The sequence below is a fragment of the Miscanthus floridulus genome, chromosome 18 (genome assembly GCF_019320115.1).
Source record: "Miscanthus floridulus cultivar M001 chromosome 18, ASM1932011v1, whole genome shotgun sequence".
Lineage (NCBI taxonomy): Eukaryota > Viridiplantae > Streptophyta > Magnoliopsida > Poales > Poaceae > Miscanthus > Miscanthus floridulus.
This window is the reverse complement of record NC_089597.1, coordinates 106,726,598-106,752,756: the sequence shown is the minus strand read 5'-3', so window position 1 is coordinate 106,752,756 and position 26,159 is coordinate 106,726,598. Positions and strand designations below refer to the sequence as shown.

The 26,159-nt window shown below is 45.1% G+C and overlaps 2 pseudogenes; one reads left to right on the top strand and one right to left on the bottom strand.

The window, feature by feature from the left end:
* The first annotated feature begins 381 nt into the window (after positions 1–381).
* LOC136524333 (uncharacterized) lies at positions 382–20,783 on the top strand (annotated as a pseudogene).
* Positions 20,784–24,485: 3,702 nt separating this feature from the next.
* Positions 24,486–25,348, bottom strand: LOC136524332 (putative protein phosphatase 2C 23; annotated as a pseudogene).
* Between the last annotated feature and the right edge of the window lie 811 nt (positions 25,349–26,159).

Here is a 26,159-nt window from a genome sequence, read left to right as displayed (position 1 = left end):
CCGGATCCGCTGCGCCGCCGCCGCCACCGCCACTGCCATGGCCGGCGCCGGGCGCGGACGCCGGGGCGAGCTCGCCGGTCGCCGTCGCCGACGTCGGTGGTCACCGGTGAGAAAGAGAGAGAAAATCTATGTGTTTTTTTACGCTAAAACACACATGTGTTGTATAGCATTTCTGTTTCATTAATAGAGCAAGTGGCCGTCCTCTGATGAGCAGAGGCGGCCGGGCTTCTATAAATCGAAGGCTGCCTGATTGGCCTTTGATCAATGAGCTAGTAGTGGATAGATAGATGAAAGCAATCGGGTAACCAAACTACTGGTACGCCGGTATAGTGCCTTGCTAGTGAGTAGAGAGAAGCAAGACCAATCAATACACACCACACCATGGCGCTGAAGAACAACACGGCGACTGGGCTAATTAGCAGCAGCCCAAGGTCCCGATTGATCCGCATCGAAGTTCTTGTGTTCCTGGGCGTCACCGCGCTGTTTCTCCTCGTCACACTCGGCTCCTTCCGCCGGCGGTCGAGCAACAAGCTGGTCAAAATCATCCTCTGGGCGTCCTACGCCGCTTCTTACTCCCTGGTGATCAGCTACACCCTAGGGCTGATGGCCTGATGCAGTCCTCCCCTTATGGGAACGGCCTGTTCAGCGTGTGGGCTATTTGCCTGTTGATGTTGCTCGGTAGCGCCGACTCCATCTCCGCCTATAGCCTGGAGGACAATGAGCAGTGGAAGCGGTTCTCGCTACACCTATTCATCAGCTTCTGGGTCGGTTGGGTGCTTGGCGCGTTCACTGAACACTCAGATTTCAAGGTCCGGGTAGGGTGCATCTTCGCCATCGTCGTACTGAAATCCGGTGCACGAACCGCATCATTCAGGTCGGCCAGCAAAGCCGACCTGACATCCGAGAGCACCAAATGTATTGCAGACTACATGAGCTATGACCACGAGCAAGGCCCTGAGCGGGACCCTGTAACCATGCGCGGCTACCGCTACGTGGTTGCTGGCGAAGATCAACTAGTAGACAGGTGCGTGGCTACCCCTCCCGACTACCTGCTGCTGTTGAAGCAAGACAGTAATCATCAAGATAATTCTAAGCTCGTCACCGTGGAGCAGATCTGGGAGTACGTGTAAGGGGAGCTTGCTCCTGGGGGAACGCGGCAGGCAACTAAAGGACTTGTGCCTCTCCCATGGCACTGTCCAAGAATCCAAGATGCTGAACCGTAGGTTTGCAGGGTTTCAGGTGACTGAATCCGAGCTTCGCCAGGCGCGCGAGTTCCTGTTCCATGGCCTGCTCCATGGGGACAGCAACAGCTACACCGAGCGCGCCCTTAAGGTCATCGAGGCAGAGTTGGCCTTCGTGCATGACTACCTCTACACCAAGTACTACAACATCTACAGCACTGGCCATATAGATATCCTACTGTCTTCCATCATGATCCCATTCTGCATCGCTCTCGCCCACCGCCTGTGGCTCCACTTCTGGAAGCCGAATGGTGAGCTAAACCTAATCACTGCTTACAACAGGAATTACGACGCCCTCTTAACTTTTGTCATTGTTGTTGGAATGGAGCTTATCGAGGTCTTCCAGGTGTACTTGTACCTGGCCTCGAGCTGGTGCAAGGTGGCCTTGGTTAAGCGCTATGCTGTTAGCCTGTTACAGCGTCATGGCAGAGTCGTGGTTGGATTGCCAGGTCAGTTGGATACATAGTGAGCCTCAAGTCCTTCCGCCACTGGGAAGATAGTCTTGGCCAGTACACGCTGCTCCAAAGCTTTGACTACAAACCTAGAATAAAAAATGCTCTGCACTGCCTGACATTCAGCTTAGTTGATAAGCGCAGAAAGGGTCAGAAGAAAGGAAAGCCCGTCAGAATATCCAGAGAGATCAAGGAAGCAGTCTTGAAATCTCTGAAACATAGCAATGGTCGACTGACCAAAGGGGTCACATCTCTACAAGTTAATCAAGTATTACATCTGCTCTCCTGGGCATGCAATCTTCCAACTGCTGCTCACACTATACTTGCTTGGCACATCGCAACGACTATTTGTGAACAAGACAGCATGGGTAGATATAATGATAGCCATGCTCTGGTGGCCTGTACCTTGCCCAAGTACTGCGTATATCTCGTGGTCTTTGCTCCAAGCTTGTTGCCAGATCATAGCTGTGTCTCCAGAACCATAGTCGATGCCTTGGTCGGTGAAGCCAGTGAATTGCTTCAGGGTATCAAGACAATGGCCCAGCGGTGCAACAACCTGGTAGCGACAGCCAGCGCCGACCATGAAGGCGACCGTCTCATCATTCGCGGCGCCCGACTTGGAGTCCAGTTGACGCAAGAGATCAAGGATCCAGCGCACAGATGGAAGGTGCTTCATGATTTCTGGGTAGAGTTCATGATATATGTGTTAGTGTTGATCTCAACCGACTCGGCCCAATGGTCGAGTCGGGCCTTGATCCAGTGCCCTGATCGGGGGCGTCCAACCAAACCGAGGTTGGTGAGGCCCCATCGCGCACCACTATATAGAGGGACGGTGGGGGCCAGGGCGTGTATGAGAGGTTCACTACAACCGCCATAATCCCCACCTAATACCCTAACCCTACCGATCGAGGGAGTGCTGAAGCGGCGGGAAGTGCCACCACCGGACTGCTGCACTTCACCTCCGACCTCCTCGCCGGTGCCACTGCAACTCCTACACCGACGTGAGGGGACTTGGACAGGATCCACTCTAGGTAATGATGAGCAATTTCCTCTCTGTTGAGTTAATTACCCACTAGATCCTCACCTAGTGTTTCAAGAAAAGTACAACAATGGTATCAAGAGCCTCACTACGGTGTAGATCTAGGTCTTGGGGTAGAAAAGAAGAACGAATTTAGAAGGAGATGAACAGTTTTTCAAATTCCCCAAAACGTAACCAAAACCCTAACCCTCAAGAAACGGTCGAGTAAGAAGGACGGAAAGGGGAGGACCTACCTGCCCCCCTCGGCGCCGTCACCACCACCAGCCGTCGCCTTGACGGCGGGAGGGGGGGCAGACCAACCCGAGCCACCGTTTCACGCCGCCCGCCGGCGCACGAGCTCGGGAAGCTAAGAGCCCCGCCGCACAACCGCTCGACCGCGGCGCGCGCACCGGCGAAGGGGCATGTGGCGGCGCTGCACCTTTCTCCTGTCGCCATGCGCGGCCACCGCTGCTGCTCCGTTGTCTTTGGGTGCCGCGTGCGAGACAGTGGAGAAGGGAAAGGGAAGAGAAAGGAAAGAGGAGGGGGAGCCGACTGGGACAAGCTCCGCACGTGAAAGGTCCTTGTGTGGTTTTGGTAATTGAGTGACAACCTAGGTGGACTAATTGTGTTTATGTGAGATACATGTGATTAGTCCACAGGTACATATGTGTGAGCAACATATGCCATGAAGGTGAAAATGGCTTGGAGATGTTGCAAAGCTCACACATGTGATGATGAAGGAGCTCATTGCACATGAGACATGACATTGAGTCATGTGATCAAGGTGGAGAAGATCAAGACAAGACTTGGCTTGATGGACCGGTTGCAAGCGTGAAGGGCAAGTCGGAGGCTTTGGAGCGATGGACCGCGTGGCGGTGAAGCTTGAGCAAGACTTGGCGCCGATGGACGAAGGCAACGGTGAAAAGCAAGTGAAGTCAAGATCGATGAACCAATATGATCACGTGATGATATGAAGTGGATCATGTCATTTTTGATCGTGTTGGTGCATGTGTTGCATCGACATTAGAGGAGATGAAACGGAATGCGCAAGGCAAAGGTATAACCTAGGGCATTTCATTTCACCGGTCATAGGTGTGTAGAGAAGTTTGTGACCGGGTTTAGGACAGATGGCCGTACTATCAAGAGGGGCAAACTTGTTTGCATATCGGTCATCTAGTGCCACTCGAGTGATCTAACTTTGCATCATCGCTAGGATCGAGTGGAGTGGCAAGTTGAGTGGCTAACACCCTTGAAAATGTTTGTGGAAATATGCTAACACATGTGCACAAGGTGATACACTTGGTGGTTGGCACATTTGAGCAAGGGTGAAGAAGTTAGAGTTGAAAAGGAGTTAGTCGCGCTGGTTACAGAGTGACCGGACGCGTCCGGTATGATTACCGGACACGTCCGGTATTTGGTGACGTACTCAGCGACTGGACGCGTCCGATCGCCACACCGGACGTGTCTGGTGTGAATCAGCAAAGACGGTGTTCGGTGGATCTGTTGATCGGACGCTGGCAGCATCTGGTCTGGTGTGACCGGACGCGTCCGGTCGTCCGTGGGTGCTTACTGTACTCGATCAGACACTGAGGCTCAGCGTCCGGTCAGTTTCTAACAGATGCGTTCGGTCGGCCCTGGAGGCTTACTGGACTCGATCGGACGCAGCGGCTGAGCGTCCGGTCGTCTTGTCAGAGAGCCATTGGAGGCAACGGTAGGACACGTGGCGGTCAGACAGCTACCGGACACGTCCGGTATAGCGACCGGACACGTCCGGTATTCGCAATCGGTGCGTCCGGTGCTGCGTCCGGTGCTGTGTCCGGTCGACCCGAAAAACGCCCAGTGAAGGGGTAACGGCTCTATTTGTTCGTGGGGTTATAAATAGAAGCCATGGTCAGCCTTGGGCTGGTAGGAGAGCACACTAGAGCCTTGGTGGCTTGTGTAGTAGTGCTTGGGAGCCCTCCATCTCACACATACTTGATAGTGATCATCCGATTGTGTGAGCGAGCGATTCTAGTGCGATTGCATTGTGAGGTTGTATCGAGTGGCACTATGTGATCGAGTTGCAAGCCGATGGTGCTTGTTACTCTTGGAGGTTGCCACCTCCTAGACGGCTTGGTGGTGGTCTCCGGCGAAGCCCGCAAGAAGCTTGTGCGGCGCTCCGGAGAAGTGCATTGTGAGGGGCATTGTGCTCGCCCCGCGGAAGCCGCGAAGAGCAACTTTAGTAAAGCGTGTCATTGAGCTACCCTCACTTCCGGGGTAAGTTCTTGCGGCGCCCGACGTGCGGGCTTGGCGGGTGATGCCAATTAGCCGCCGAACCACCAAGTGAGCGGTCAACACAACGGGGATTAGCGTGTTGGCAAACACGTGAACCTCGGGAGAAAAATCATCATGTCAATAACCTTGTTCTTTCCGTTGGTTTGCATCCCCGTTACACAAGCTTGCGATTACTTTCATATACATTGAGCTTGTGTTGTTGCTTTTGTAATTAGTTAGCTTGTGTAGCTTGCTAGTTACCTTCTTGCTTGTGTAGCATAGAAGTAGCTCCTTTGCGTGGCTAATTTGGTTTGTGTAACCTTGTTAGTTACATTGCTTAGTTTGTGTAGCTAAGTAATTGCGCTCTCTAATTTAGCATTTGTTGCCTTGTTATTGAGCATTGCTAGTGAGCTTAGTTGGCTTTGTGCTTTTGCTTACTAGCATTTGTAGGAGCTCCCTTGTTGCTTAAAGTACTAGTGGCATATGTTTGTGTGACCTTGCTCCTTGAACTGGTTAGGTGAGCTCTAGCTAGCCCAGCACCTTTGTTGCTTAATTAGTATCTTTGGAAGGTGCTAGAGAACATAGATAGAGGGGTGTAGTCTTGGCTAGATCGATAGTTCTAATTCTACACTTGTTTCGGTTAGCCGATGCGATTAATTTTAGAAAGGACTATTCACCCCCCTCTAGTCTGCCATCTCGACCCTTTCAATTGGTATCAGAGCCCGATCTCTCATTTGTGGTCTTCACCGACCCGAGAGGATGGCGGCTTATGGGCTCGATGTTGATTGTCCACACATTTTTTATGGCACACACTTTACACGATGGAAAAATTGGATGATATGCAATTTTAAGTTTATTTTCCCTCAAATGTGGTGGATGGTAGATATAGGCTTTTCTCATGTGTTGGATGAAGATAATCTAACTCAAGCACAAGAGAAATGTCCTAGATCTTGACATCCAAGCTACTAACATCATGTATAGATCTTTGCATGATTGCATATTTGGAGAGATCATTGACATGAAGACCGCCCATGAGATTTGGAGTTATCTCAATGAGAAATATGGGACGGTCTCCGATGATGATGATTAGCCCAAGATAGAGGCACATGAGTGTGTTGAGCATAACCACAATTTGGTGATTGTGGAAGATTGCTCCACCTCATGGTCAAGTGATGATAATAATGATCATATCACAAGATCGCTTGATAAGGATTGATGATGATGCCACAAGTGATGCCAATGATGATGCTACTCCATGCACACTTGATGGTGATAATGATGGATCATGCTCGGGGTATGAGAGTGATGTTTCTTCAAGCTCTCCAACTACATCACATTGCTTCATGTCACAAGGTGACACTAATGTATCTAATGCAAATGTGATTGATCTTGATTCATATGAGGAGCTTCTAGATAGATATGGTTGCATGATCAAAGCTTTAGAAAAAGAGATGGCTAAAACCAAGAAATTGAAAAATAAAACTCTTTTCTAAAGAACACATGTGAACAACAAAAGCATCTACTTTATGTTACTACTTGTTCACATGAGGAGCTAAAATTGGCTCATGAGGAACTTAGTGTTGCCCATGATAACTTGGTACAAGACCATGCTTTTCTCACTAAGGAGATTTCTAATGGAAAAACTAAAACTAGTGAGAGCTCATCACATGGGTCAATTGATCAATCACATATTGTTGCTAACCCTTGTGATGTAGGCAAGAAGCATGTATCCACCTCTTGTGATGACTTATTAGATATGCCATGCTCTTCACATATAGATGCTTGTTCTACTTCTATGTCTTGTGAGACTAACATTTTGAAGGAGAACATTGAGCTTAAAAGTGAAGTGAAGAAATTAAGCAACAAGTTAGAGAGATGCTATAACTCTCAAGTCACCTTTGAGCACATGTTGAAGACTCAAAGAAACTATGGTGACAAGTGTGGCCTTGGCTTCAAGAAGAAGATGACAAAGGGTGAAAGAAAGAGAGAGAGAAAGATGAAGAAGCTACAACAAAGAAAGCTCTCTCATACCATGTGCTACCGGTATCATGAAGCGGGACACCTTGCAAATGGTTGCCCTAACATTGAGAAGCTCAAGAATATAAAAGAAGAAGAGAGGCTAAAGCATGTCAAGTGCTTCAAGTGCCGCACTTGGGGTCATCTTACCTCAATGTGCCCAACCAAGCAATTGGTGAAGCAACAAGTGAAGCCTCAACCAAAGCCACAAGTTGAGCAAGAGAAGACACCCCAAGAGCAAATCAAGATCAACCATGAAGATGGTGGTGACTTAATGAAGAAGAAGAAGAAGAAAACAAGAAGGGGTGGAAAGGCAAGGCATCAAATGCAAACTCAAGATGTTAAGATGATGAGCAAGAATGAAGATGAGAAGAAAGATTATGCTCACATCAAGTGCTTCAAGTGTGGAAGTACGGGGCACTTTGCCTCTAAGTGTCCTACCAAGCTTGAGAAGAAGGCTCAAGCAATCCATGAGAGGCAAGGCAATGAGAAGCACCACATGAGCAAAGAAGAGAAGGCTCAAGCAAAAGAAAGTGCTACTCATGCCGGGAAAGGGGACACATGGCACATTCATGTCCCCTAGGTGACATTTCTAAGCCTATTTCAATTGTTGATAATAATATGCTTAGAAAGGATGGTAATGGTACCTCTATGGTTGCTATTGCAAAACATCCCGCTACTCATACTAAGGCTATGCCTAAGTATGTTGCTCCTAACTTGAGAGGACCCAAACTTGTTTGGGTACCATCAAAAAGTGGATGATTGTTTGTAGGTACCAACGGCATTGGAGGCTTGGTTCAAATGATATTCATCTTGTTGATCATGTAGTTGAGCCAAGTATTGCTAAGTGATGATCATTATCCCAATGCCATGATAAATTGAGTGAAGTCCAAGTGAGCTACAACATACAAGTGTCAATTTCAAGTTGTTGGTGATTCATTGGATATTTTGATGACTTGCAAATAATTGAGTTGAAGCTTGCTATTTGGATGATCATGAGCTAACCAAAGTATATCTCTTGTTGATCATTTCATTTGGGTGCATATGAGTTGATTGAATTGGATAAATATGCAATGTTGCTTGCTATGAGATGATTGAATGGATAATTGATTAGTAGTCAAGTTTGGATTGATCTGTGTTGGATAAATTTATGAGATGACTTTTAGTAAGTGGTTTGAATGGATATATATCTTATGGAAGTATTCAAACAAGTTAGCTTCAAGTTTGATTCACATTTGATGAAGTATAGCTCAATTGTTGAAATCTGTCCTATAATTGAGAATCTGAGCTAGCTGTGATCTTAGCCATATTTGAGTAATCAAAACCTATTGTATTGGCATAAAAATTGGTGTACATGCTCTAGACTTATGGTATAAGATTATGTACAATTTTCATGAGAATTGGATAATAAATGCTTCGGTTTTGGAGTGGATCTTGTCAGCTATAGTGCAGAAGTTTTCAACATGTAACAGTGGTGGAAGAATTGAAATATGGCAGCAATCTAGAAGTCAAATGAAGCTCAAATTTTCACAGCTGCTATATAACTTAGTAAAGAACATCTCCACCAAATTTCGTGGTATTTGGATTTGTACTTTGGGAGATATGCTTATTTCTTTGAAGGGTACAAAATCTGTCAGAAAAGTGACAAATGTTGGATTGATCTAGAGTCACTTTGATTGAAAGGTCCTCAAGTTGGAAACATGTTTATAAGTGTTTGAGGTACCTAAGTTTGGTTTTGAGATGATCTAGAAGCTTGACAAGATATGAGTACAAGGCTATTTGATTGTGGAGTGTACTTTGCACACATTCGGTACTCAAATTGAAAGATCAAGATCAAACTCAAGATGAAGTTGAAGTTTAAGTTCTAGTGACTATTGGAAATCATTTGGTAGAAAGAAAAGGACTTAAACAAGAAGAAAGAAAAGGACTTAAAGAAGGAATCAAGGTTACTCACCAAGTTAAGTCCATCACTTGGATCAATCAATCAAGTTATTTCAAGTGAGTGTCAAGAATGATTCTTGGAGAGAGGTCACTTCTCCCTAGTGTAGGGGCTTGCCGCCTATGTGTAGGTGAACCAAGTGTGGTACTTGGAAGGCTAACATGGAAGTGGTGATCTGAGGAACATTTGAGATGCTTAGTTGAAGCAATAAAAAGGGTTGATCAAGAAAAGCAAGCAACACCCAAAAGAGAGCTAGTCATGATATTTCAAATGGTATTCTCAAATTGATGCTCTCATGCAAGCAAAAATCAAAAGATAAAGCAAGCCAACCACAACAAGAAAGTGCACTTGATCATAAGTGGTATTCATTTCATATGGGTGAAGAATGGAATTCAACATGGTATCTATTGGTCTTTCACCAAGCTTATAATTGAACTTCACATTGCTATTGGAGTAATGAATTGGAATCTATGTGACTATCCTCTACTCCAACATAGCAAAGGTATCATTGTAATGTGCATGATCATTTCATCCCTTACTAGTATGCGGTTAGTGCATATAGTTCATACTTCATAGGATCATGCATAACAAATGAAATGCTTAAATTCATAGCCTACCACTATTGTTTGAATGATTACTTGATCTAGTGGTTAGTACATGAATTTGTTCATGAGCTAGTAAACCCAAGTACTTGACTCAATTTGGATTGCTAACAAGTGACAAGTACAACATTGGCAAGATAACCCTTGCAAGAGGTGTGAAGAAGCTTATCATTGATTCAAACCGGACTTGGAAGCTTAGGCAAATCAATTTAGTTCAAGTCAATCATAGAAGCTCATGATAGTGATAAGAGTACAAGCACAAGACAACAATGCAAATGGATATCTAGTTTGTATGTTTCAAGTGGTATCTAGACTCAAGTATTTCATCAAGATTTCATAAGTGATGTCTAGATCAACTCACAAGTGATATCCTATAAGTGGTACTCATAAAGATAGCAAATGTTCAAGAAATGGTCTTAATTGATAAATCCAACAAGTGGTTCCAAACTAGAAGATTCTTTCAAGTGGTATCTACTTCATACAAGTGGTATTACATCTATATATGATATCAACCATGAAAGACGATGGTTCCACAAGTGATCCTCAACTTTAAGTGATCATCAAATGAAGAATGCATCCCTCACCTACAAGAGCTCAAGTGTATCAAATGGATGACCCATGCTATCACATAGGGGGAGGTGTCACACAAATTGGTATCAAGATCAAAGATCCTATGTGTGGTATCTCAAGAAACCTTACACAAGATACAAGTGGTATAAGTTATAAGTGGTATCTTCAAGTGGTGTCATTCCACCAATCAAATGATGTCCATCAAAAATGCAAGATTCAAGCCTCAACCATCTACCCCAAACATATACCTTTGCATCAATGAGAAGCTCACCTTTTTATGGAAATTGATGACAAAGGGGGAGAGATTGTACAAAGATATGAAAGCTTTGAGATTGAGATTGTACAAGGGGGAGAGATAAGATATAAAAGCTCAAAGAAGTAGAGGTTGGACATGGACATGGACAAAGAGGGAGCAACATTAAAGAAAAGAGATGGATCAAAATTCTTGGACAAGAGAAGCACACAAGTAGGGGGAGCAAGCTCATGAACTTTGATTGATTGCATTTGATATGTGCATATTCATGTGCTTGCTTGCATTGCATAAGCTTTCAAATTCAATATGCATGCTTGTATGGTGTATGCTAGTTGTAGAACTTGAATGATGATTTGATAACTAGCATGCATAGGATGATAGCTAGACACTTGGTATGTTTTTCAAGTAATGCTAGTATCTTGCTTTTAATGTTGATCTCACAAAGGTATCTAGTGCTTTTATTTCCAAGTGATATCTAGCTAACCATGGTGCTAAGGATGAACTTAAAGGTGCAACTTCAATTGGTACACGCTTCAAAGGTTTATTCTATACACCTTAGCATCATTTTGTAGTAATTACTCTCCCACAATTTTAATCTATGCATATGTGCGACCTTCAAATCAAACACTCTAGCACATATGTAGGGGGAGCTAATACTACCATTTTGGGTTTGTGGTACTTGTCCAAAATCATTTTTACATGGTAAAATTGCTAGGACAAGCAACATGAATCCAAAAGAGCTTAATTTCCATATCTTTGTAGAGTTGTCATCAATTACCAAAAAGGGGGAGATTGAAAGGTCCTTGTGTGGTTTTGGTAATTGAGTGACAACCTAGGTGGACTAATTGTGTTTATGTGAGATACATAGGTGATTAGTCCACAGGTACATATGTGTGAGCAACATATGCCATGAAGGTGAAAATGGCTTGGAGATGTTGCAAAGCTCACACATGTGATGATGAAGGAGCTCATTGCACATGAGATATGACATTGAGTCATGTGATCAAGGTGGAGAAGATCAAGACAAGACTTGGCTTGATGGACCGGTTGCAAGCGTGAAGGGCAAGTCGGAGGCTTTGGAGCGATGGACCGCGCGGCGGTGAAGCTTGAGCAAGACTTGGCGCCGATGGACGAAGGCAACGGTGAAAAGCAAGTGAAGTCAAGATCGATGAACCAATATGATCACGTGATGATATGAAGTGGATCATGTCATTGTTGATTGTGTTGGTGCATGTGTTGCATCGACATTAGAGGAGATGGAATGGAATGCGCAAGGCAAAGGTATAACCTAGGGCATTTCATTTCACCGGTCATAGGTGTGTAGAGAAGTTTATGACCGGGTTTAGGATAGATGGATGTACTATCAAGAGGGGCAAACTTGTTTGTATATCGGTCATCTAGTGCCACTCGAGTGATCTAACTTTGCATCGTCGCTAGGATCGAGTGGCGTGGCAAGTTGAGTGGCTAACACCCTTAAAAATGTTTGTGAAAATATGCTAACACATGTGCACAAGGTGATACACTTGGTGGTTGACACATTTGAGCAAGGGTGAAGAAGTTAGAGTTGAAAAGGAGTTAGTCACGCTGGTGACAGAGTGACGGGACGTGTCCGGTATGATTACCGGACACGTCCGGTATTTGGCGACGTACTCAGCAACCGGACGCGTCCGGTGTGAATCAGCAAAGACGGTGTTCGGTGGATCTGTTGATCGGACGCTGGCAGCGTCTGGTCCGGTATGATCGGACGCGTTTGGTCGTCCGTGGGTGCTTACTGTACTCGACCGGCGCTGAGGCTCAGTGTCCGGTCAGTTTCTAATAGACGCGTCCGGTCGGCCCTGGAGGCTTACTGGACTCGATCGGACACAGCGGCTGAGCGTTTGGTCATTTTGTGCTGAGCATCCGGTCGTCTTGTTAGAGAGCCATTGGAGGCAATGGTAGGACACGTGGCGGTCAGACAGCTACCAGACACGTCCGGTATAGTGATCGGACACGTCCGGTATTCGCGGTCGGTGCGTCCGGTGCTGCGTCCGGTCGACCCGAAAAACACCCAGTGAAGGTGTAACAGCTCTATTTGTTTGTGGGGTTATAAATAGAAGCCATGGTCGGCCTTGGGCCGGTAGGAGAGCACACTAGAGCCTTGGTGGCTTGTGTAGTAGTGCTTGGGAGCCCTCCATCTCACACATACTTGATAGTGATCATCCAATTGTGTGAGCGAGCGATTCTAGTGCGATTGCATCGTGAGGTTGTATCGAGTGGCACTATGTGATCGAGTTGCAAGCCGATGGTGCTTGTTACTCTTGGAGGTTGCCACCTCCTAGACGGCTTGGTGGTGGTCTCCATCGAAGCCCGCAAGAAGCTTGTGCGGCGCTCCGGAGAAGTGCATTGTGAGGGGCATTGTGCTCGCCCCATGGGAGCCGTAAAGAGCAACTTTAGTAAAGTGTGTCATTGAGCTACCCTCACTTCCGGGGTAGGTTCTTGCGGCGCCCGACGTGCGGGTATGGCGGGTGATGCCAATTAGCCGCCGAACCACCAAGTGAGCGGTCGACACAACGGGGATTAGCGTGTTGGCAAACACGTGAACCTCGGGAGAAAAATCATCGTGTCAACCTTGTTCTTCCTATTGGTTTGCATCCCCGTTACACAAGCTTGCGATTACTTTCATATACATTGAGCTTGTGTTGTTGCTTTTGTAATTAGTTAGCTTGTGTAGCTTGCTAGTTACCTTCTTGCTTGTGTAGCATAGAAGTAGCTCCTTTGCGTGGCTAATTTGGTTTGTGTAACCTTGTTAGTCGCATTGCTTAGTTTCTGTAGCTAAGTAATTGCGCTCTCTAATTTGGCATCTGTTGTCTTGTTATTGAGCATTGCTAGTGAGATTAGTTGGCTTTGTGCTTTTGCTTACTAGCATGTGTAGGAGCTCCCTTGTTGCTTAAAGTACTAGTGGCATATGTTTGTGTGACCTTGCTCCTAGAATTGGTTAGGTGAGCTCTAGCTAGCCTGGCATCTTTGTTGCTTAATTAGTATCTTTGGAAGGTGCTAGAGAACATAGATAGAAGGGTGTAGTCTTGGCTAGGCCGATAGTTCTAATTCCACACTTGTTTCGGTTAGCCGACGCGATTAATTTTAGAAAGGACTATTCACCCCCCCCTCTAGTCCGCCATCTTGACCCTTTTAGCGTGGCGTCACCCCTCTCCGGTGCCGATGGTCACCATGACTGCCGCCGCTGCAGCGTGCGGTGCGAGAGAGAGAAGGGGAACAGAAAAGGAAATGGCCAAGGGTTACGGGGAGGAGGCGACGCGCCGGGGTTTTGTTTCTCCGAAGATGAAGCTCGGCTGTCCGATCGAGATCAACGGCCGAGACCGGTCAGGCCAGATACGGCCCAGGTGGGAAGTGAAAATCCCAGCCTAGGCCCAGGTTGCGGCCTAGGACGCAGAGGAGAGAGTGGAATGCCGCGCGCGCGCGGACAAGGCCGGCTGCTGGGCCGCGGAGGGAAGAAGCGCGCGCGAGTGCGCTGATGGGCCGTAGGCCTTGTTTTTCCGGACTGGGTTGAATGTACAGTAACAGTTTGAATTTAGTTTTATAATTTTCAGAAGCAATTTTAGATGAATTTTAGTCAATTTTGAAGGTTTAAATTTCTATCAAAATTTGAACCAACGAAATATTTTTTTTAGAGAGTAGATGAGTACAGTAAAATGTTTCTAAAAAGTAGATAAATTATTTTTTTTCATGTTTCCGCTGCTAAGTTAATGTTTCATCCTCTAATTAAATTAGAACCAACGAGAAAAATTTAATTAGAGGAGTAGTCATATATATTTAAGTCAAATTATGGTATTGTTATTTTTCTGATCAACGTTGATGATAACAATATTATAAATTTATTTATGAGTTTAAGTTTGAAGTTTAAATCTCTGATAAATTTTGCACCAACGTGATCAATTTTTCAGAGAGTAGATAAGGATCAAGAAATGCTCCAAAACTAGTAGAATGTATTTTATTCTCATGTTTCCGCTGAAATGATATTGATTATCTTCTAATTAAATTTCAACCAACAGGAGAAATTAATTTTGAAGAGTAGTTATATGTTTTCAAGTTAATTATGATATTGTTATTTTTCTGTCCAATGTTGATGATAACAATATTATAAGTTTATTCATGAGTTTTCTTATGCATTAATTCTATTTCTGCTGCCCAACGGTGATGTAGAATTAATGTAGAAGAATATTGTATTTATGATATTGCTATTTTTCTGACTAAAGTTGATGATAGCAATATTATAATTTTTTTATTTATGAGTTTTATGCATTAATTATATTTTTTGCCCAACGGTGATGTAGAATTAATGCAGAAGCACCTTATATGTTTTAATTTTAACCGGCGAAATCACTCAGGTGCAAGCCAACGGGAAGATTTAATTGGAAAATAAAGTATAAGTGAATGTTTTAGTCGTCATGACTAAGTTTTTGATACTGTAAATAGTATATTTTTTCCATCATTATGATAATAGTTGCAAGATTAAACATGTGTGTCATAGAATATTTGGATTTATTTTTGAATTTAATGTCTTTAATCTTCAAACACTTCCTGTGCTCTAAGAGCTAATTCTGTCATTTACGCCCATTCAGGGAATTATCCCGCATGGGGAGAAGTTTGACATATTACTTATGCTAGTCAATTCTGCATGACGTGAGAAGTTTTATGATGACTCATATGTTTTTATATATCTCGCATAGCGAGAGAAGTTTGGGTAGCACTTAAGCTATCCTAGGAAGCTACATACGAACCAAATGATAAGAAGGACATGCGAGCATGACTTGCAGTAGTACCCCTAAGGACCTTGTTGAGTTCACGAAGTGGAATGAGGAAAGTGTACTCCCATACGAATTAAGAAATAACTTTGTTTGCATCATGTGAATGAAGTAGGTCATAAATGTCTCCTCATTCGCAAGAGGTTTGAATAGTTTTCAAAATTATGGCAGTAAAGTTTATGCCATATTTCGAGGGGGAGAATTGTAAGATCAATTAATAATTAAAAAAGATACTCCCCTATACTTCAGATAATGCGATGCATAGTGTCCATTGAGGGCAAGGATGATCTATAAAAGATGAATGTGATCGTCGAGGGAGTACGACGGTCATAATAACGACACCCCTAAGCAGAGAAATAGCTATATTCCTAGACCTTTCATGGTTTCGATAGGAAGATAGCGTAGTCAGCCAGAATTCATTCTAGATGAGCCTAAAAGATGTTAAGGTAGTGTTTAAAGCGCCATATGAGGTTTTAACAGACTAAACCCAAATAAAAAATTTGAAGATACACTATCTTTATAGAAGATGGGATAATCTGGGGGAGCATGGTATGTAGAAACTTAAGCCTTGAAGAGAAGTGGGACTGCGCGCCCACCCCAGTGATTCAAGAGGAATAAATTTATTAATACATGTTGATGTTGTATGACTTATACAACACCTGTTGTTAGCTCATCAAAGAAGATGAAAAATATAAACAAGGATCCTGTTATACAAGAGCCTGTAGAATCAATTGTCTCTTGATAATGAAGAGCAACAACAGCCCCATATGAAAGAAGTGCTAGTAGATGAGGCCCTAGAAGGTCTCAAAGAATAAGAAAAATAGCTATGTAAGATAAAATGAAATCGATGAATACCAGCGATGTTTGAGACTTAGAAGAAATTCATAATGGAACCAAAACAGTTGGTTGTAAATGGGTCTACAAGACAAAATGTGACTCCAAAGGGAATATAAAATGATATAAAGCACGACTTGTAGCAAAAGGCTTTACGCAAAGAGAAGAAAGAGATTACAATGAAAGTTTTTTCTACAGTCTCATGCAAGGATTCTTTTAGAATCATAATGGTGTTAGTGGCACATTACGATTTAGAGTTACATCAGATGGATATAAAGACGGCATTCCTCAACGGGGATTTGTATGAAAACGTTTACATGGCACAACCCAAAGGTTTTGTCGTGAAAGAAAAAGAACGTATGGGATATCGCCTGTAGAAATCCATTTATGGATTAGAAATAAGTCTTTATACAATAGTATTTAAAGTTGATGAAACAATAAGAGAGTTTTGATTTAAAGAGAATGATAAGGATAATAGCGTTTATGCAAAGTTCAAGAATGAAAAATTCATTTTCCACATCCTGTGTATAGATGACATCCTACTCACTAGTAGTGATGTTAATCTGCCATTGGAGAAGAAGAAGTTCTTGTCCTCAAGTATCAATATGAATGATCTTGGTGAAGCGTCATTGGTTTTAGGAATTGAAATTCACCGAGATAGAAGAAAAGGGGTATTAGGACTATCGCAAAGTGAAAGGTCCTAGTATGGCTAGAGGGGGGGGGTGAATAGCCTATTTAAAAATCTACAAATCAACTAGAGCAATTTGATTAGTATGACAAATAGCATAATGCAAACTTGCTCTAGCTCTACAAGAGTTGCAAGCCACCTATCCAACAATTCTAGTTGCAATGATTACTTAGGCACACAAACTTGCTACTCTCAAGAGCTCAACTAGATGAATGTAAACAACAAAGCAAGCTCTCAATTCTAATTACTCTAAAGAGCTTGTATCAACTAGTTTGCAAGAATGTAATCAAGTAAGTAGGGTGATTATACCACCGTGTAGGGGATGAACCAATCACAAGATGAAGATCAAACCAATCACCGGGAGAATGCAAATGACAAGAGACAACCGATTTTCTCCCGAGGTTCACGTGCTTGCCAACACGCTACGTCCCCGTTGTGTCGACCAACACTTGGTGGTTCGGCGGCTAAGAGGTGTTTCACAAACCTCGTCCACACGATAGGACACCGCAAGAACCGACCCACAAGTGAGGTAACTCAATGACACGAGCAATTTACTAGAGTTACCTTTCGGCACTCCGCCGAGGAAGGTACAACTCCCCTCACAATCACCGAAGGCGGCCACGAACAATCACCAACTCGTGCCGATCCTTCACCGCTGCTCCAACCGTCTAGGTGGTGGCAACCACCAAGAGTAACAAGCGAAATCCGCAGCGCAACACTAATACCAAGTGCCTCTAGATGCAATCACTCAAGCAATGCACTTGGATTCTCTCCCAATCTCACAATGATGATGGATCAATGATGGAGATGAGTGGGAGGGCTTTGGCTAAGCTCACAAGGTTGCTATGTCAATGAAAATGTGCAAGAGTTATCCCTTGAGCCGGCCATGGGGCTATAAATAGAGCCCCCATCAAATAGAGCCGTTATACCCCTTTACTGGGCAAAACGCGCTCTGACCGGACGCTCTGGTCATACTGACCGGACGCTGGCCCTCAGCGTCCGGTCGCCCGATGTACGCCACGCGTCACCAGCTTCAAACACAGTTTGTCAGATGCCAACGGCTACGAGACTGACCGGACGCTCCGGTCAAAACTGACCGGACGCTGAAACCCCAGCGTCCGGTCGTTTCCAGTAAGCTCCCCGAGGCATGTTTTTTCGACCGGACGCAGACCAGCGTCCGGTGCTCAACCCTTGCCACTGTGCCGTCTGACAGCTCGACCGGACGCAGCCTTTCAGCGTCCGGTCGCTGAGTGACCCAGCGTCCGGTCAGTAGACCGACGCCAGCATCATTTCGACCAACTCCATTTCAACTCTAACTTCTTCACCCTTGCTCAAATGTGCCAACCACCAAGAATCTTGCATCCGGCGCAATAGAAAATAGACATTTCATTTTCCCCAAACCCATCTCAACCCTGCAAACACCTTGTGCACATGTGTTACCATATTTTCACAAATATTATCAAGGGTGTTAGCACTCCACTAGATCCTAAATGCATATGCAATGAGTTAGAGCATCTAGTGGCACTTTGATAACCGCATTCCGATACGAGTTTCACTCCTCTTAATAGTACGGCTATCTATTCTAAATGTGATCACACTCACTAAGTGTCTTGATCACTAAAACAAAATGGCTCCTACATTTTATACCTTTGCCTTGAGCCTTTTGTTTTTCTCTTTCTTCTTTTCCAAGTTCAAGCATTTGATCATCACCATGCTATCACCATTGTCATGATCTTCGTCATTGCTTCATCACTTGGAGTAGTGCTACCTATCTCATAATCACTTTGATAAACTAGGTTAGCACTTAGGGTTTCATCAATTAACCAAAACCAAACTAGAGCTTTCACAAAGGCATGCTTAGAAAATATTCTAAAGAAATAAAGTATGCATGCGAGTAAACCTATGCCTGCTTCTATAGTCAAGGGTAATAGATTTGGAAACTTTTAGTATTCCAAAAACCAATATGGGATCGATCAAATGAACATGGTTCCATATGCTTCAGCTGTTGGAAGTTTAATGAGTGCACAAGTAAGAACTTACCCTAACGTAGTTCATTTGTCCGGAATGTTTTGGCAGAAATCCAGTCCAGATATAGATCACTAGAATGGAGTTAAGAATGTCTTGCAATTTTGCAAAGTATTATAGGCCTCATGCTGAGTAAGAACGAACAAGTACTCTCAAATAGTTATGGGTATAAATGTTAAACTTTGGCGAGATATGTAGAGAAATCCACAATAGTTACTAACACTCGCAGTTGGAGTTTTTATTGTGGAAAAGCTTGTGGTATCATCAATGATCCGTACCCATCGTATAACTTGTCATGAGGCTTAAGGGACAGGAAAAAGTGGTTAAGGGAATTTGTACCCGGAATTAACAATGGTAGACAACAGCAATAATCATTTTAAGTAATCACTCCTATTACAACAGGTCAAGTGTACTGCCAAACACATTGACATTAAGTTATATGTTGTAAAGGAGAAAATCCAGAATCATTATGAAAGCATTTGAGCGTATGAGTACCGAGCAAGTACTTGCAGATCTGCTTACCAAAGGCTTACCACCCAGTGTATTTAGAGAACACACAGTCGACATGGGTTTTAAGGTACAGCCTATGATTCTGGATACTTAGGGCCCAGAATAAGCTAAGAATCTATTTCAAAATATAAAGGTGTGTTGTAGCTGTTAATCTGACGGTATTAACTGTCATGACGAGGCACGTTCTATACACTGATCTATAATAAAATGGGTATCAAGTCAAGTGTTAAGGTTAAGTCCAAAGTTTAAGTATGAGGTGAGATCAAGGGGGGGATTGTTAGTGTTGATCTCATCCGACTCCGCACAACGGTCGAGTCGGGCCTTGATCCAGTGCCCTGATTGGGGGCGTCCAACCAAACCGAGGTTGGTGGGCCCCCGTCGCACAGCACTATATAGAGAGATGGTGGGGGCCAGGGCGCGGATGAGAGGTTCACTACAGCCGCCATGTTCCCCACCTAATACCCTAACCCTACTGATCGAGGGAGTGCTGAAGCGGCGGGAAGTGCAACCACCGGACTGCTGCACTTCACCTCCGACCTCCTCGCCGGTGCTACTGCAACTCCTACACCAACGCGAGGGGACTTAGACAGGATCCACTCTAGGTAATGATGAGCAATTTCCTCTCTGTTGAGTTAATTACCCACTAGATCCTCACCTAGTGTTTCAAGAAAAGTACAACAATATGTTGCACCGTCAGAGGATACTAGGGCACACCTAGACAGTTTGACCAGGGGAGGTGAATTCATCACACATCTTTGGGTTTTGCTTACTCATGGTGGTATTTTGGATCGTGAAACGACTGTACAGAATCACGTTATTTGAGTACGTACGTACACCAAGTTCGTCCTACAGTACTGATTGCAACGCTGTCTAGTGTCCAATTATATATTGTGTGCGCGCGCGCGGAGGCGTGTAATATCCTATATTGATATATTTTGAGTGGAAGCTCTTCAATATAAATATGCATATGTACCTATGTTGGCTAGAAGACGGAATAAAATTCATATCCCGGCTTCTGATGTGTCTATACTATCGCCCTGTTCGTTTGGGCTTGTTTGGCTAATAAGCCATGACTAAAAATATTGTTGACTGATTTGGTGTTAGAGAAAAATATTGTTCATTAGCTGAAAAAAGTACGGTTTATAAGCCAAACAAGCCCAAATGAACAGGGTGTATACATGTATTGCTTGTGAATCTGACACTTCCAATTTGAAAATTTGTATCCTAACTTATGACGTGTTTGAAGGACCGAAATGACGACTAGAGAGGGGTGAACGGAAAACGATCAAAAAATTCTTTGTCAAAAAGAACTTGCCTATATCTCGATTACAACCCCACACCGCCACATGTCTCTCTTCTAATCGTCAAGCTCACACATGCCAACTAGTGATGTGTCGACCATAGGAACGATCGAGTTTTTCAAAGCATCGAGGAAGCAAAGCAATTAAACTCTAAATATCAGCACACAAAAAAAAACGCAGACCAAATTAAAGAAGCCAAACAGATTACTGAAGATCAAGTGCTTCTCCACTACCATCGCTGTTGGTACAGAGATGGAGGAAAAACTGAATAGCAACTAGCTAGCTACTGTAACTTGCAATGAACAGATGAGTGGAGCAAGCAGAAATAGAAAGGTAGAGCCATGCCGACCTCCAAGGTGCTGCAGGAAACATACTGAGACATCCAGGACCTATTCAGTACGAATCAAGATGGGTAGGATATGGGCAGGGGCTCTGCCTTTTCATTTAGTATAGGATCGCTGAAATTTGGCTTATGCTGATGCTTATGTTAATTTGTTTTGAGAGAAAAATAATGTTCTTCACTAAAAAGTACTGCTGAAGTAGTTCAAACGAAGTCTTTACATCTTAAAAAAAAGGAGAAAAAGACAAAAAGCCGAGTAAATAAATTAAAGAAATAGAAAGATAAATACAACCATCCACGGACCGTCTCCTCTCGTTCTAGATGGAGCGACTCAAGCCCTGTTCGCTTGAACTTATCAGCAGTGTTTTTCTCTTACAACAAATTAGCGAATAGTACTTTTCAGACTGGCTTTTCAGCGAAGTGAACAGGGCCAAATGCCATCACGTATTGCTTCTAGCAGATGCCGCTGCACATTCCGCGCCTTGTTATCGAACACTTACGTGTCTCTCCTTTCATAAATTTCATGCTATGTATATTATGATTTGTGCGCGTTGTTTGTTCATCATGCCTTTCCTGTGTCCCTATTATATATGTTCAATCCTATCCACAATTCCTTGATTGCCTGTGTCCCTATTATGTTCAATCCTGTCCACAATTCCTTGACTGTTGTTGCATTTTGATCTTGCTTCAGTCCTTCCTCTTTTGACCAATTCTCCACATGCTGCCACACGCACTTGGAACAGGTGCAATTGGCCATCATATGCACGTGAGATTTTGTGAAATTTACTCCTAAGTTTTGCAGCTGCCGTTAAGCTCATGAATCTTGTCACACCTTTTTGTCTCAGGAAAAAGAAAGAGGACAAATGTGGCCCATGATGCTTAGTCAATGAAAGTTTGGCCCACATCAAGTGCAGGTCTCCTCTTTTCTTGGCCCAAGTCCCAATCCTAATTCTCCGCGAGAGGCGAGACCCACCAAATTCCCCTCCCTCTCCGATGGCAGCAGACCGTGGGAACTGGGAAGCGCAAGCTCTGCCCGGACGACGGATGCGGATCCGATGGCCGCAGCGCCTCCAATGGCAGTCGCTACTCTGCTATTGCGAGGTTGGCGCTCTTTGGTGCTTGCATCGGTCAATCCAATATGTGGGCAAAGAGTCGCACCACCAACTGGATTTTTAGATAAGAACAAATTGGAAGTACTGGAATGGAAGATAAGCTGACTGTGGGCTCCACTGTCGCATATGGAGGTGGAGGCGGCAATTTCAAAGATATGAGAATTGGGCCTCATTCCGTGTGAAACCCTAGGATTGAAGAATTTCAATGGTGGGTGAGAATTTCTTGTACTCCCTCCTCGGTGCATACGGCATAGTAAGTTACCAACAAGCTTCGAAGATCTACAAAAGATTTTCCTCGGGTGATTGTAGAGAGAAGCGGTGGCGGCGCGAGCGGGCGTAGGATCATATTAACACACCCAATGCGGGAACGGGGAGCCAAGGTGCGGACTTTGCAAGGGAGCCAAGCCATGAGAGAGCAAGCTGTTTGTAGCGTGTTTACTGTGCTCGACACGTAGGCCCAGCATGCATGGGAGGAGTTTGGAGTCAGACTCCGTGTTTTGAATTTTATCCCAGAAAAAATTTATCTTTTCTCTCTTTATTTATTCTTTGTCATGTCAACTTATTTAATATTTTTTATTTCACGAACACCCGTGGAGCGTGTTTGATTAAGTAGGAAGCACTTTAAGGGCGTATAGCATTAAGAGCGACCTGCCCAAAGGCCAACGCTAATGCAGACACAAAGGAGGAAGTCAAGGCACCGCTACTACAACTGATACTGAATCCAGGGAGCCTTAGGCTGTCAGCATGAAACCTAAACATGAGACATGACTTTATTTGATGTCATGAAAATTCCATTAAGACTGGCTTTATCCATATTAAAACGAAGTTTTCCTGACGGTTGTTCACTGACAAAGAAAGATTGGACCTTCCCTGACAGTACTGTAACAGACAGGGAAAGTTTAAACCTTTCCTGACGGCGTCGTACCGACAGGAAATATTATTGTTGATGGAGAAGAAAAAACGACACGATAAATCTCTTTGACGGCAATTACCGTCAGGAAATGGTCCCTTACGGTTTTCCGCCAGACAGTTTTTCCTTGACGCCTGATCCTGATGGTAACCGTCAGGAATAGCCTTCCCTGATGGTTTTGATCACTTTCCGTGACATTCTGCCCGTTAGGGAAAAAAATTGCCTAGGGTAGTGAGGAGCCTTAAGCTGCGCTTGAAACCTGAGACATGACTTATTTATTCATGTTTGGTAATTGCTCTAAGCGCTTGCCGCGCGTTGAGACATGACTTATTTGATGTCATGAAACTTCCATTAAGATTGGCTTTATACACTAGTTTTTTTCCCTCTGATCAGACCCAGTATGCCATAGAAAAGAAAGCTAAGTGATACAGAGTTGCCATGAAACAAGCGATATGCAAGGAAGCAAACTGGCCACCGATTCCAGCCATGCGCTACCCCAAAATTCTTGGCGTGGGCTTCGTGAGCTGCAGCGTGAAGAGCTAAGCCAAAACGCTCTCTGCTGTTTAGGCACCACTCTAGCGTACGCCGAGCAGACCAAACTTAAGGATATAGGTGACGACCATCACTAACGATAATGACCAAACTTAAGGAAGAGTGTTTCAGCACTGCTTCAGCGGTACTTTTCAACGAAGGAATAATATTTTTCTCTCACAACAAATTAGCATCAGCATTAGTAGCAGCCAAATTTCAGCAAAACGAACAAAGCCATATATAGCAGTGTGACGTGTTTCTTTATTAGGACTAGCAAACATGCCCGTGCGTTGCAACAGGTATGTACCAATTATTATACAGTTATCTAGATGATTTGCGACAAAGATTTATTCAATGATCGCGTGCTCTAATCCAATTCATCTTTGATCAAACTCAATGTCATGCCTAGAAACGAGTAGCTTGTTAATTCGCTCATGCTGAATTACTAATGCTGCATGTAATATGAACAGTGTCATTAGTTCAGAACGTGTAGAGGACGCCTTTTCTTCCTTTTCATTGAAGACCAAATCGTAGCATGTTGCAATTGTTAAACGTTTGCAAAGTACTTGGAGGGTACAGTACAGTCTTGTAAGATAAGTAGCCATGCGCATGGTGCACTAACAGAAGCCATACATGTGCCTGGCCTGGGGCCTCGATCATATCAGCATGGGGAGCCGGCGCCGGAGGAGCCGGCTGAGAGGCTCCTGTCGAGGTAGAAGGCCCGCAGCCTGGAGCTCCGATCCTGCTGCTGGTGGTGCTGGCAAAGTGCGACAGCACGGAGAGGCCCCGCTTGGAGGAGAGGAGAAGACCGCAGGGCAGTCCGCGGCTGCCGTCGCGGCCACTGCTGCCTCCGCGCAGCCACCGCTGCTGCATGCCTCCGTGGCTTCCGTCGCAGGTCGCAGCCAGCTGCAGCACGAGCTCCGCGACCAGCGCGGGAAGCCGGAAGCAGGAGCACCAACCGCAGCAGGCGCAGGCGGGCAGCGACCGGCCGGGCGGCGCCTAAGAGGTCAACGCGGACTCGCCAATCCGGACGTATAGACGCGGGACTCGGAGAGAGCGATCGGCCGGGTCATGGACTCCCGACGGGACTACTGGAGGTTGCGCATTCGCTTGGAGCTTGTTTGATTTGACCTCTCGTAAGTGACGCCGGCGATGATGTCCAGCATGTTCTTGGGCGAGAAGCCTAACTTTGTGCCTATCTGCACGGCGAGCTCCAGCTGCTCCTCGAGAATGTTGATGAACATGCCGTCCGTCCCGACCACCACGAACTGCCCCGCCTTGGCATCCGTGACGGCTGCTTCCGCCCTTGGTGCTGAGCTGAAACGGGGGTCCTTGGATGGAGCCTGGAGGAGAAGAGACGTTGTTTCCGCCGGGCGGCAGTGAAGGAGGAGCGAAGCTTCTTTAGCGTGGTGCGGGACAAGTGCAGCAGCGGCGGGCGACAGGAACACGATCTTGCTTTCACGGAGCACGACGAAAGCGATGTCGCCGATCTACGGCCACTCCAAAGCGTTGCCGGCGAGCGACAGGATCACGGCCGTCGACGCCCCGAGCACACCGGACGCGGCCGTCTCGCCGTAGGCCCGCTCCAGCAGTGCGCATGGGCAGACGCGCGTCCATGCCGGACTCCGCGTACGCGCCAACGCAGTTCGCCACGCCGAGGACGCCGGCCTTGGTGTTCCCGAAGTGCGCGTCGTGGTTGTGCAACGGCACATAGTATGACGCCCAGTCAATCCTCGGCGCTGCAGGCGCCGCAGCGTCGGGTTCCGTGGGGCCACTGTCTCTGGCACCGGCACCATCCTCCGTTGCCGGCGGCTGCAACAGGGAGGCGGCGAAGTCGGCGACCTCATCGTCCTCGCCGGGAGATGGCGAGTCCCAACGCGACGCGGAGTACGACATGGACGCGGGTGTCAATGTCTCCAAGGTTTTGGTGGATCTGCCCTAGCTTCTCCATCTTCGCTGCCATGGTCCGTCGCCTTGGTAGTCAGTCGTGGGTGGCGCGTATCCCGGCGTGCGAGCGTCCTTAGCCGGCGCCTCCTGCTTGCCTAGATCGCTTCCTCTTCTAATTCGAAATTTATAATCCAAATACCAATCCACCGTCCAGATGTACTGACGTCGGACTCGGAGATGGAGATCGACGGGGTGATGGACTCGTGGAAGATTGGGAGGCTTCTTTGCTCGAGCCCACATGCCTATGAGTATCGAAATTCTTGTGATTTAATTTAATATCAAAGTATGATTTACCTAATTTTAATTTTTATCTTTTTTTTCTGCTTCTGAATTAGGATTCCTATTCAGCTTACTCAGGATCGAAGAGACTGGTTTGGATTAGGATTCATAAAAGACCAAACATATATATGTTAATATATAACATGAAACAGTAAGGACGTGGCAGTTTAATTTTCATATCCACGGAGTTAGTTAAGGAGATTTTGCCGATTTATTATTAGGTATAGAAGAGAAATGTGTGACAGCTTGTCAACTTGACACCTTGCTTTTTAATATTTATGCCGCAAGTTGCTTTTATATTTGTGCCGCATACACCAACTGACCAAGTCTATTGTCAAAACTCAGAAGGGGAGCTGAATATGTTTAAGAAACAACTTGAAGATGGAGACAATGGGCGTGTCTGTTTCCACTTAAAACCTGGTTTTTTATACTACTTAAAACCTGATTTGAGGTAAGAAAAATCGAGAATCTCACTTAGGCGTCTTGATTATGGGCAGCAGCGGCGGTAGGAATTGGCTCATCCGTTGTCCCCGTGC